Source organism: Papio anubis, chromosome X (genome assembly GCF_008728515.1).
Source record: "Papio anubis isolate 15944 chromosome X, Panubis1.0, whole genome shotgun sequence".
In the NCBI taxonomy this organism is placed as follows: Eukaryota; Metazoa; Chordata; class Mammalia; order Primates; family Cercopithecidae; genus Papio; species Papio anubis.
In genome coordinates, this window is record NC_044996.1 from 44,211,549 (window position 1) to 44,223,913 (window position 12,365).

General features: G+C 37.5%; 1 protein-coding gene across 1 annotated transcript in view; it reads left to right on the forward strand.

Moving 5' to 3' along the window:
• Nucleotides 1–10,010, forward strand: part of GUCY2F (guanylate cyclase 2F, retinal) — a 122,508-nt gene extending 112,498 nt beyond the window's left edge. The window contains exon 20 of the mRNA XM_009198096.4: nt 1,652–10,010. The gene's annotated coding sequence lies outside the window, so the exon portion shown is untranslated. The remainder of the gene's footprint in view (nt 1–1,651) is intronic.
• The last annotated feature ends 2,355 nt before the right edge of the window (nt 10,011–12,365 follow it).

Sequence of the window (12,365 nt, forward strand, 5' to 3'; positions counted from 1 at the left end):
TCTCTCTGTTTCTCTTCAGGAAAGTGTTTGGAAGCTCTCGAAGGATTTATCCCTTTGGAAGGGTAGTGTGGCATTGGAGGCACTGTACAAGAACCCATCCATTCCTAAGAATGTGTTGGAGTTTGCAGCACAAAATACTGCAACTCACCATCATTGGCTGTGTGCTTGGTAGTGCTTTCCTGACATACAGATGAATGTTGCTTAGGTCATTTGTAAATTCACTCATCTGGAACCCCTTGACAGAGGGCCAGCTTCTGTGTACTGTAGATGTATGGAACAGATCGAAGCCATTGGGTCAAGAGAGGATTCCACCTCTGGTCCTGGCCTCGTTAACACATGTACTTCAATCAGCCTGTTAACTGACCACATGGCCTTGCTGGCCTATACAAATCACAAAAGTCCCCAAGAAGTACACCCCTGACAAATTTCAGAAGGCTTGTCCTAAATCCAAGCACGCCTATGTTGCTGTTACTTGCTAACACCGCCTATTCCAGAATGTTTCCAACTTTCTGTGAATTTACAGGCTGACACTTACTGGGATAGACCCAACTTACAAAAGACCTAGGACACCTATGAATGCCACTGACTTGCTGCCACCATCGTAAGAGATGTTGAGGAAAAACTTGAAACCTTTAAGAGAGCCCTGTGAGGTTGGACGGGAAGGATGAAAAACTGCTATGAAAGGGGGCACAGCTTTGGTGAAGTGATTATAGGGGCTGCCTCAAGCAGGGCCCTACCTGATAACTCTTACCTTGTGTCCCCAAATATCCACTACTTCTCAAACCTGGTTTTTGTATCATCTGGTTACTTTCCATAACATTTCACCAACTGGGGTTAATTTTGGGCTGACAAGCCCCCTCTTTTAATCATAGATGTGCTTTTTTGAGGGTGAGAAGCAATTAATCACCCATATCATAATGAAGGTGAACTGAGCTAACTGTTCAGGAGGATTTGGTTATTTTGATTAGGACAAGGAGAAATGGCGAAGTTGGCAGTTTTGAAGAATAGAGGGTCACACTGGCAGACTTGGGATAACACAAAAGCAGTGGATCCCTGGGAAATAGGAAAGGGTGAAAGGAAGTATGAAGATGGAAAAGTTAGCTTACATTCCACCTCTTTTAAGCCTTTTGAGTCTTTATTGGACTCAATGAATGGAGAGAAAGCACATTTTCCTTCTGCTATCAGGACCCAAGACCCCCACGAGAGCTTTAATATAACTCTGCTCCATGTGAGTTAAATCAGCCTTTGTGGACTGGCTAGAAACCTGACCACCACACATATAGCACTGTTACTATGGGGGAAGCCATTCCAAGTTCCAAATCATTGACTTATAAATGTGTAGAACATACCTCATTAGTAAGTTGAGCCCACCTGTATATTAACATGCCCTCTTTTTTTGTTAAATTTGTAAAACCCCTGTAAATAGCAATGTCTAATCATGCAAATCTGACACATGTAATAATGTTTATTTGTTTAACAATCCAGGAAAGTTGAGCAATTTGCAAGCTGTTTATGGAATATAATAGTGGTGTGGGGCTTGGAATCATTCATACTGAAATCCTGTGAAAGGCTGAGGATATATAAGGTATGCTTACTGTTTTGGCCTAAGATATATAAGGTATGGTTACTGTTTTCTCTTTCTCTCGCCCAGGGGCAAAGGGCTGCAAGATTTGAATCTTCTCTTGGTGAGGCAATGGAAAAGCTCACTTCAGTTCAACAAATTGTTCTGCTTGGGCAAGAAATTAGTGAATGACTACACCTCTGAGGATGACCTAATTCCGGTGTGAGCAGGACACTGGGAAGTATTTTTAAAAGTTTCGCTCAGTACCCAGCTATCACTAGCAAGGCCGTATGAATGTAAACTGCAATAGATGTGAACCTTATTGAAGAGTAGAGAGCCACCTCCAAGTTTAGTCATTCCAAAGTAGCAGGCCCAACTTGGATGAAGATGAGAAGCTCTCTATTTTCACAGAAAAAAAGTAGGAGGCACTATGTTTTCTTTTTCATTTCGTTTTAATCTCTAGAAAGTATTTAATGAACATAATTTATAACTCAGATACTATAAGATTAGTGCCAGGAAAAAAAAAAAAAAAACAAAAACCTTCACAAACATACATCTGAATCCCAATTGGCTGGAATTCATAAGGAAGAAGGAGGGAGAAGAGTCTGGTTAATTGTGTTGTTTGGATAACTGAAGGCTAAGAAGTTTCTTTGTTTCCTTATTGCTCATTTTTCAAAATCTTTCCAAAACTGTCACGGTCTCTTTTCCTAAGTTGGGCAACATAATTGGATTGTCCTTGCTAGATGAGTATTTCATTGGGACTCAGGGTAGTATTCTAAACATGACAGAATAAATGTAAGATATGTTGTCAGGGTAAAATATATAAAAATCATGGATTGAACTGAGCGATTCCCTTAAAGTTTTGTACTTTCCCTCCCTTTTCCTGCCCACCCTGCCTTTCAACCCTCTACCCCTTCTCCTAAAATAAATCCCTTTGAACATTTGTTTTTACTTTATGCTTTTAGTTTTCCAGATTCCACTTTCAAGGGGTTATTGGCAGTGGCTTGCCGCAGTCACGTGGACCAAAGCAATAAGGCTTAAGTCTCAGGCATGTTTAAAATAGTTAAGCAAGCTTTTCCTCTCGTTTATTATATTAAAAAAATCTCCTTATTAAAACAGCTGAACCCAAACATATCAGCTAGTAAAGCAGTTAATTCTTTTTAGTACAACCCCTTTTAAAGAAATAAATGCCTAAGGTATAATTTGATACCTTTCTCACTATTATTTAATTTTTCCACTATCAACTCACCCTGAATCTGAGCTTAGAGTCAAAAGTTCTTCCCAGCAGTTTTCCTTCAACCTTTAGTCAAAGGCCCTTGGACTACTTATCTCTTAACAGAATCCAACTTCTGCCAGCCTCCGGTGGTCTATTTACTATGCCAAAGCTGTTCAAGAGGACGCAGAAAAGGCTTAAGTTACCTTTCAACTTCCTTGAGCTGAGTTTCTAACTCCTTTTTCCAGACATATCAGAGAAGGACACATAAAATATCATCCTCTATTTTTATCAAGGTCTTAGTCAAAAGCTGAGCTTTTAAGACCTAACTAGAAGTTTGGGCGACAAATGTAATGATGTTTATTTGTTTAACAATCCAGGAAAGTTGAGGAATTTGCAAGCTGTTTATGGAATATGGTGGTGGTGTGGGGCTTGGAATTATTCGTATTGAAATCCTGTGAAAGGTCTAGGATATACAAGGCATATGTTTTCTCTTTCTCTCACCCTAGGGCAAAGGGCTCCAAGATTTGAATCTTCTCTTGGCGAGGCAATAAAAAAGCTTTTCTTCTTCCAGAGATGGTAGCATTATCCTGCAGTATACATATGGAAGGATAATTGAGGGCAAGGGAGTGGGAGTGGGGCTGCAGCTCCAGATCCTCCATGAATTTGTATTCTCCCAAACACAGTTCAGTTATTTAGCCCTAGGACCTACAGCTCCAGCGTGGGCATGCAAAATGAACGTTGCTCAGCCAAAATCTTTTATTAAGCAACAAAACCCACTGAGAGTGATTCCTAACTTTGTATCTTATCCTATCCCCTATTTCCCTCCTTGGTATTTCTCTAGTCCAGCATGTCAACCAAGTTTATCTTGTCAAGCCTACTAATTCTGTCTTGTTCATGATCACATCTTCCTTTGCTTGATTTTATCATGAGGCCCTTTGTAAAACTATTCCATCCATTTTTAGATTCTTTTTCATTAAGGCCTTCTGCATTGACCAAAACTAAGTTTTCTTCAATTTTTCTTAGTGCTTTAATTATCTGATCAGAAGAAAAACCATTCCCTACTCTCATATACTATTTGATTTATTTAGTGAGGTACAGCATGATTCTCACATACAGCTGATTATTTCTCTATTTGTCTGTTGCTACTAGCACACTGGCTTGAGTTGGTCATTAAGAGGGAGTAAAAATTTCTTCCCAGTTGTTTTCCTAAGTACCCTTATATTCCTTGTATAAAATAAATTATTTAGAAAACAATTCAAATAAAGTTTTCAAACAAATTTAAATTTATCTTATCACATCCCTCATATCTGCTTGTTTTCTTGTGATTTATCTTTTAAAAATAAATTATTGGAAAAACAAAGCCAAATGTGAATGGACTGCAAGTTAGGTTTTGCTTATTTGAGGTTTTACTGTACTTTACAACATAACTTAATAAAGTGATCATCCCATGGGGAATTATATAAGTCCTTTTCTTTAGATTTTTTTTTTCCTTATGGACCTCAGCAGCAATATATGTTCATTGTAGAAAATTTAGAAAAACACAGAAAGGCACACAGGAAGTTAGGATTGTTCAAAATTCCTTTAGATCCTTTATTCTATCTTCCCTGTTTGGCTTCACTTCATAGATTATTGCATGTTATTATAGCATCTACCTAGCCAAAGAATACCTGAACTCAGCTGATTCTGAAATTACCCACTTTGCTTTTATTTTATTTTATTGTTGGCAATATTATTCATATTTTTGATGGTAGAGGTTGAATCTGTTTAGATTTTGGGAAGCTTTCAGTGATCCAGTCATTCTTTCTTGCACTTGGGATAGTGAAGCAGGAGGAGATAGCAGATGGCTATCTACTTCATCAGAGGGCCATAACTTGGTTTACTACATAAAGCAACTCTAACAAGAAGTATTGTTGCAAGGACTCTCGTTTTTCCTACCCTGTCTTAGACATAGTATAAACAACTTTATTACCAAACTACTCATATAATTACATTCTTGTCCTTAATCCAACTGGAATCAACTTCCAAGGAGTAGGAGGTGGCAAACAGCCAGACAGTAATACTTCATTCACTGGGTGGTCACATCTATGTGACATCAAATAATTGAACGTAACTTAAACACTCAATTGAATCAAGTAAGCATTAATTAGCAAAAAGTCCACAGAGGATTGACCATTTTACTTTAACCTCTTCTCCAGCCAAAGCTTGTGGACCTAATCAATGCATTTCCCATCTGACCGGTTGAATATAGCCCATTACAATAGTGGAGTCTGTGCAATAGAATTCTCTCTCACCCCTTCTGTGGTCCATGCCTTTTTCTTGGGTCAAGATAATTGGTGAGTAGACCATAGACATGGACACAAGTTACCTTTTATAAGACATTATATGTCTGTTATTTGTGTGGTGTTTGTGTTTCTCCTAGAGTAGTTTGTAAAACCCCTGCAATCTTACTTATTTTCTAGTTTGGATTTGCTGTAGGCCATGAATTGCTTTCAAAGAGAGAAGCCGAAGTGACCATTCATCTATATATTCACTTTGGCTCACTATAAATTAGAGTGGCTCCAGTTGCCACTAAAGATCTTTCAAAGGTGACTAATTCCAAGCAAATGAATATACACATAGAAGCATAGAGCTGGCAGGGCCTTTGGAAACTATCAACCCTGTTATAGTATGAAGGAGAATATGAAGATTCTGAGAGGAGAAGCGATCCTTTTAAAGTTACCATCTAGTTAGTAAATAAGAACTTGCTTTAACAAGTCAAAAACAGATCTGAATTGTCAAGGAAAACCTCTGACCCTTAGGAATACTTCTTGGAAATTCTGGGGGTAAGATCCCTAACCGTGTACGTACAAGCGTGGGCTTGGCAGGAATACTCTGGTTTGGGGTGTTTTGAGCTAGATGACTGCTGACATCACAATCCAGAAAGAAATAGAGTACAGAAGGAAGATAGCAGATTCCTTGATCACTAAATCAGCTTTACCATGCAGACAGGATCTAATCCATATACGTCCCTATCTAAGATGATCTGGCCCAAGTGAATGGAGAATAAACCTCTAATTCTGCCTGGCCCTATGGATTCATTTGTAGCTTTTAGCACAGGACCCAAGTCCTATAGAACTAAAGTCTCAGAAATACATGAGGAGATGCCTGACTTTGGAGAACACCAAGAATGTCTTCAATGTGTCCAATATCCAAATGGTAGCTCCTATATATAGTGAGAGGAGTCAGGGGAGAACCAAACCTGTGAACTTTAAAGCAAGATAAGAACTGAATCTGATTACTACTTGTCGACACCAACTTTCTCCTCCAGAGATAGGGAATTTCCTGAGTTGTGAGTACAATTTTGTATCCACTGGGTGTAGACTAGCCAAAGAAGGGCTTTACTTCAGGGGTGGTTGAGCTTATCATGGGGAATAGACACAGGTGAACTTCTCATGACCATGGCTTCCTGGAATGAGAGATCATAGGAAAAACAATTGTTCAAGCAGCACTGGTAATAAGAATGAGCTCTCTCAGGGACTAGCTGATGGAGCTAGTTTGGGTTTGCTGTAGGTCAAGCAATAATGAATCTCTTTCAAAGAGAGACTGGGGGGAGAGGTGACCATTAACCTATATACTCACTTTGGCTCACTATTAGTAGCAGTATTTTAATTTCATTGGGACATCTTTGATGTAGTTTAGAAATAAGTCCAACTTGTTTGGTGGGGCATCCCTTGGTCCAGGAGCAATCTAGGGTCAGATTAAGTTTTTTGGATGGTTGTGAGACTGTAGAACCTACCTCATTGGTCAGATTTGGGTTGACTTAGTCACTGACCCTACAGGGTAAACATTAATACAAAATATCCCCACTTATGCTTATAATTAGAAAGTACAACACTATTCTAATGGTTTTTAGTAACAGTATTCCAAACCATATCATAAGAAGGTTATGTTACTCCAGAGAAGTAACTTTTTTTCCTTCTGTATGTATATCTTTGCTGCATTTAAGTGTATTTTTCTGGGATCACAGTTCACCTCCTATAACTTTCCTGCTCCAGAAACTTCCATGTTCCTCTAGTTTTATAAATTTCTTAGTTGGTTTCCAACCTAGCTTTCTCTACCCTTCTTCTTGCAGTTTATTCTCTAGTCAAAATCTATTATTAGCTCTTTCCTTTGACATTTTCTGATTTCATGCCATTAATCATGCTGTTTATTCTACCTAAAATTCCTTCTCTGTCTCCTACCACCACATGTCCAAATTCTACCCATTCTTCAAAGTCTAGACAAATATCTCTTTTCACCAAAAGCCTTCCTTATTCACTATAATCACATGTCTCCATTTCTAAATTCCTAGCTATACTTCTTTAATGGTTATGTAACATTAACTTATTTTACAGTTGTTTACTTATCTTCTTGTCTCAACTATATTTGACCTAGATTTAAAAAAATTTTATAAGCTTCTTGAAGGCAGGAACTATGTTTAATTCATCTTTATACTCTGCACAGTGCCTGATGCATATGACAGGCACTTAATAAATATATGTTAAATAAATAAATGAATATTTCTATGTCTTTCTGCATATGTGTCTTTTTTCTGAGCACTTTTACCCCTTCTTTTGTTATTTAATGTTTTTCTTGTGTTCCCATCCATCTATTTACTATCACCCTCTCTCTCATCACCTGTGAAGATATACATATATATACTCACATATATATAATGTAACTTCATACCTATTATTTAAAAACAAAGTATATATTGTATTTCTTGTGTTTGTTAGATGTTAGATACCTCGCTCTTTATCTGAAAAGTGTTCGAGTGTTTTTATATTTCCTTCATAAAATACTAAAGAGTTAAATTAAGTCACATTTTTAGTATGTCATAGTTGGTTAACTTTTTTCTTGAGGACCATTAACCTTTGATAGTGAAAACATTCCTCATTTGTGCATTGAAAACAATCTAGTTATTGTTTACTATGGTTATAACTTGTGGCATTGAGGGTAGTTGGTTTTATGAATTGTTATACTTAGCCAAGAGAAATGGACACTAAGGGACAAAGGAAGGGCAAGATAGCTCTCTTAATAAATATGAAGGGATACCATGGAGAACAGGATTTCTTTTGGTTTTATGTTGCTTCAGAAGATAGAATCTGAATCAAATGATGGAAGCTGGGGACATAAAATCAACATAAGGCAGAACTTTCTAGTAGTCAGAGCTATCTGAAAATGAATGTTAGAGTCTGAGAGGTGGTGAGTTCTCTGTCATTAAGGATATTCAAACAGAAGTTAAATGATCATGTAATGGGAAGAGAGTAGATGATATTTTGTGCATTGTATAGGAGTTAGGATAAATGATATCTCAAGTTCTATTCCCACTCTGAGAGCTTTTGGTTCTACGATTCCTTGACACACCTTCTTAAAACAGACCTAAGTGGTTTTCAAGTGTTAAGAACACGTGAAAACAGGTCAGTTCAAACCCCAAACCAGAAAAAGTTATAAGAAACATAACTAGAAGCTTCAGACAGTCCCATGATAAATCACTGTATTTGCCCACTAAATCTCACTCTGAGTTTCTTGGTAGTTAAAGCAAAAAGGGAAGAAAAAACCAAAATTGAGTTGCATAGTTCTCTGTCAAGTAAAAAAAAAACAAAACAACAACAACAACAGCAACAACAACAACATGCCCGTGAGTTCATCTGCCTAGAGAGATTTCTTTTTCCTGCCACTTGTTTCCAGGAGGACTTTATCATGTGAATCCTGTATAATAGATATTGTTTATTATAATGGGCAATGTGGTTTTATAAAAGATATAGACACAATCTTCAAATGGAAATATCTTTTCTTCCTCTTCAAAAAGAAATAAAAGGCTGTAAAATGTCAAATCTTAAGCCATTAAGGATCTCCCCCACCCAGAAAGCTAAGGTATTATGGCTCCAGTAATTTGTTTTCTGTTGATCTGGCTTAATATAGGGACCTGGCACAGAAAACCTACAAGAATAGACAGTTAACATGACCCTTATAAGCTCTCAAGTGTCTTCTGTATCAAGTGATCCTCCTGGGTCATAGAACATTTATTGTCGAATTTCCTGAAGGTTGCCTCAAGGAGAATGTGTGGTCTCTGCCAATTACTTACTGGCTTTGGTGGTTAGCTATTGGGAAAAGCCAATTTGCCAGATCTGCTATGAAGTGTCATTGCATATCTATAGGGGCAAGGCACTCAACCTCACAGAGAGATGAATTTATGAAATTAGTAAAGCTTTTATGGAGTAAGGACCCTTCTCAATGAGTATCAGAGTAGTGCCTTGATCAAAGACATAGTCTAGCAACCAAAAGTAATTTTAAAACAGTTTAAATTCTTGCATTAAGCAAAAATCTTGGAGAACTCATTAAAATCTCCTTTCCTCTATTTATTTATTTATTTTTTTGCATCATATTCCAGGGGTTTCTAGTGCCTCTCTCTTCAATTCATCACCACCCTCCAACTTTTCCTGTACTTTCAGATTGAACAACTACTTTTCTCAATACTCCCCCTCTCTGAGGGCTTTATTATGCATATTGACTAAGATTGTAGCTTAAATCTTTTCTCCCTGCCTCTCATGTGTTCTTGTTTTCTCTTCTTGATTCTGAACCCAAGAGGTCAAGAATCAATTTTGCCAATAGTAGGAGAGAGTGGTTGGAATTGTGAGAATCTGAAAAAAGAAAAACCAACCTCTCCTTGATGCACTCGGGCAGGGAAAAGGCTGTGAACATAAACACATTCATAACTTTCACCCTGTCACACTGTTTCATAGAAGTTTACTCTATTCTTTGGACGGATGAATTATCCGAATCACTCAATTTCAAGCCTGTTTTGTTATTAACACAATTTCTTTTCCTTTTTACTCCATTTTATAAACTAGGCTTTCCCACAAGAATTAGAAATAAAGATATTTGGAAACAAATAGTTAATTATGGCAAAACCTTATGTTAAACATGGTTAGAAAAGATAGCAAGTCTGGTGGGAAGATTGGGACTTCTCTTAGACTGTTGGTATAAATCATTCTAAGAGTGCCATCTTCAGCATGCAGAAAGGAAGCAAGGAAGGGCTGGCTGGACTTCCCAATGCTTCCTAATCTGCCCTCTACAGTGCGGCTTTAATACAGTCATGTGCCACAGAAGAACGACTTGGTTAACGACTGTCCACGTATATGATGGTGGTCCCATACGATTATAATACCACATTTTTACTGTACCTTTTCTATGTTTAGATACACAAATGCATTGGAACCTGGAACAGCATGGGTTTGAACTGCATGGGTCTATTTATATGTGGATTTTTTCAATAAAAGTTACACTGAGTGTTCCTGCCTCTCCTGCCTCCCCTTCCACCTCCTCCACCTCGTCTGCCTCTGCCACATGTGAGACAGCAAGACCAACCCTTTCCTCTTCCTCCTCCTCCTCAGCCTGTTCAATGTGAAGACGAGGAGGATGAAGACCTCTATGATGATCCAAGGGCACTTAATAAATAGTAAATATATTTTCTCTTTCTTATGATTTTATTAATAACATTTCTTTTCTCTAGCTTACTTTATAGTAATAATAAAATATATAATACATATAACATACAAAATATGTGTTAATTGGCTGTTTTAATTTTTTTAATTTTTGTGGATACATAGTAGGTGTATATATGACCATTTATGTTTCAGTAAGGCTTCTGGTCAACAGATTATTAGTAGTTAATTTTCTGGCAAGTCAAAATTATTTGTGAATTTTTGACTGCATTGGAGGTCAGTGCCTCTAACCCCCACATTGTTCAAGAGTCAACTGCATTTACCATTGTTACATTTGACTACAGAATTCAGTACAGTAACATGCTGTACAGTTTTGTAGCCTAGGTGCAATAAGCTATACATTACAGCCTAGGTGTGTAGTAGGCTATACCATCAAAAATTGTGTAAGTACACTCCCTGATGTTTACATAATGATGAAATTGCCTAACGGTGCTTTTCTCATAATGTATTTCCATTGTTAGGTGATACATGGCTATCTCTGGTTTATGGTGTGAAGTCCTGAAGCATTGGGAGCACCTTTTCAAATAAAAATGCAACCCCAAATTATAAGGCCAAATGTAAACATTTCAGTAACTAATCACACCATTCTTCTCAATTGACAAGAATTCTGGCTAACAGACAGAAATTCTTGGTGGTTGATGACAACAGTATAGATCCTTAGTCATTTACCAAAATGTCCTGCTGATAGGCCTTCAAATATTTAGTTTTTGTACCTTGTGATTCCTTTTTACGGTCCCAATAAATAGAGCCATAGAATTTCAAAGCTAGAAAGGATTTCAAAGATCATTTGGTTCAACTTTCTTATTTCACAGACTGGGGAACTAATCCCAGAAAAGAAAGTACCCTTTCAAAGTTTGCACAGCTGGCTAGTGGCAGAGCTGGGACTAGAACTTCCTTTCTCCCTGTTTCAGGTGCGTAGTTGCTGTTAAATTCCAGCACTGGCTGTCAGCAGAGTATCCACTATTGAAAATGCACCAAGTGTCCTTAATAACTTCTGTATTTCAGTTCAGTATATTCCAAACCCTTTCCATTATGAAACTGATGAATCATTAGTGACTAATTAGGTCTTCATGTGGCAGTATCATTTGTAGCCTGCTCCTTGATCTTGCATTTTATCCCTTCCTCTTCGGCATCGATTGAAAAAGCCACACAGACTATGTTTTGGATGAGCTCAGTTGGTTAGTTATATCACATTAGTAGAAAGGAAAGACCTCAACTTTTGATTATTTGGTCTACGATCTGAAGAATTTCCTGACTTATATTTTTTAAATGGACTTAGTCTTTAGGCTTTACAAGTAAGTAAGCATATTATTCACTTATTTACGTGAGTAATATATTTATTCAGCTTTCTCCTCCCCCATGGGAGAAAGGTGTGAAATTGCCAATCTATGGATCAGTTTAGGATCACATATCGACCAACTAGTTTCCTTTTCCTCTGACCCAAATCTTTTGACTGTGAAAAGTTACAGTTAGTTCAAGTATCTACTAAGAACTGCCAGATCTGCTCAATAGCAGCTTTTCAGATTAACTTTTTAAACTAATGCTTTCATTGTATTAGGTTAACTGATTTTAAAATTCCATTTTGTATTTATATCAATGAGTGCTAATTCACTTAATTGTGACATTCACCAGAGTGGTGTCATCTATCTTGGGAAAGAGAAACCTGAATGTATTCAAAGTCAGCTGTAGGCAATGAAAACATTAACTTCAGTAGAACTTTAGTTCTGACCTGTTCTACCTGTTTCTCTCTCTGGTCAAGCTTAGGTTTCAGAAAGATGATTTAATATGTTGAATGCTAACCAGTGAGACAGACTACTAACCAGAGGCGTAATAGACCATCCACCTAACTGACTGCAATGAGATAATTTGGGATAGGCTATCTTCTAGATTCTGTCCTAGGTGTTATTCATTGGAGTAACTCATTGGCTAATCTGCATTCTGCCATGCTATATGAAGACCAGTTAGGTATTCATATAGCCTGGCAGTCCTTGGCATGTGCTTGGAAGTTTCTCCAGTCTTATTTTAAATCACAGTGTCAAACAGGTAGTGTAGATGGGCAAGA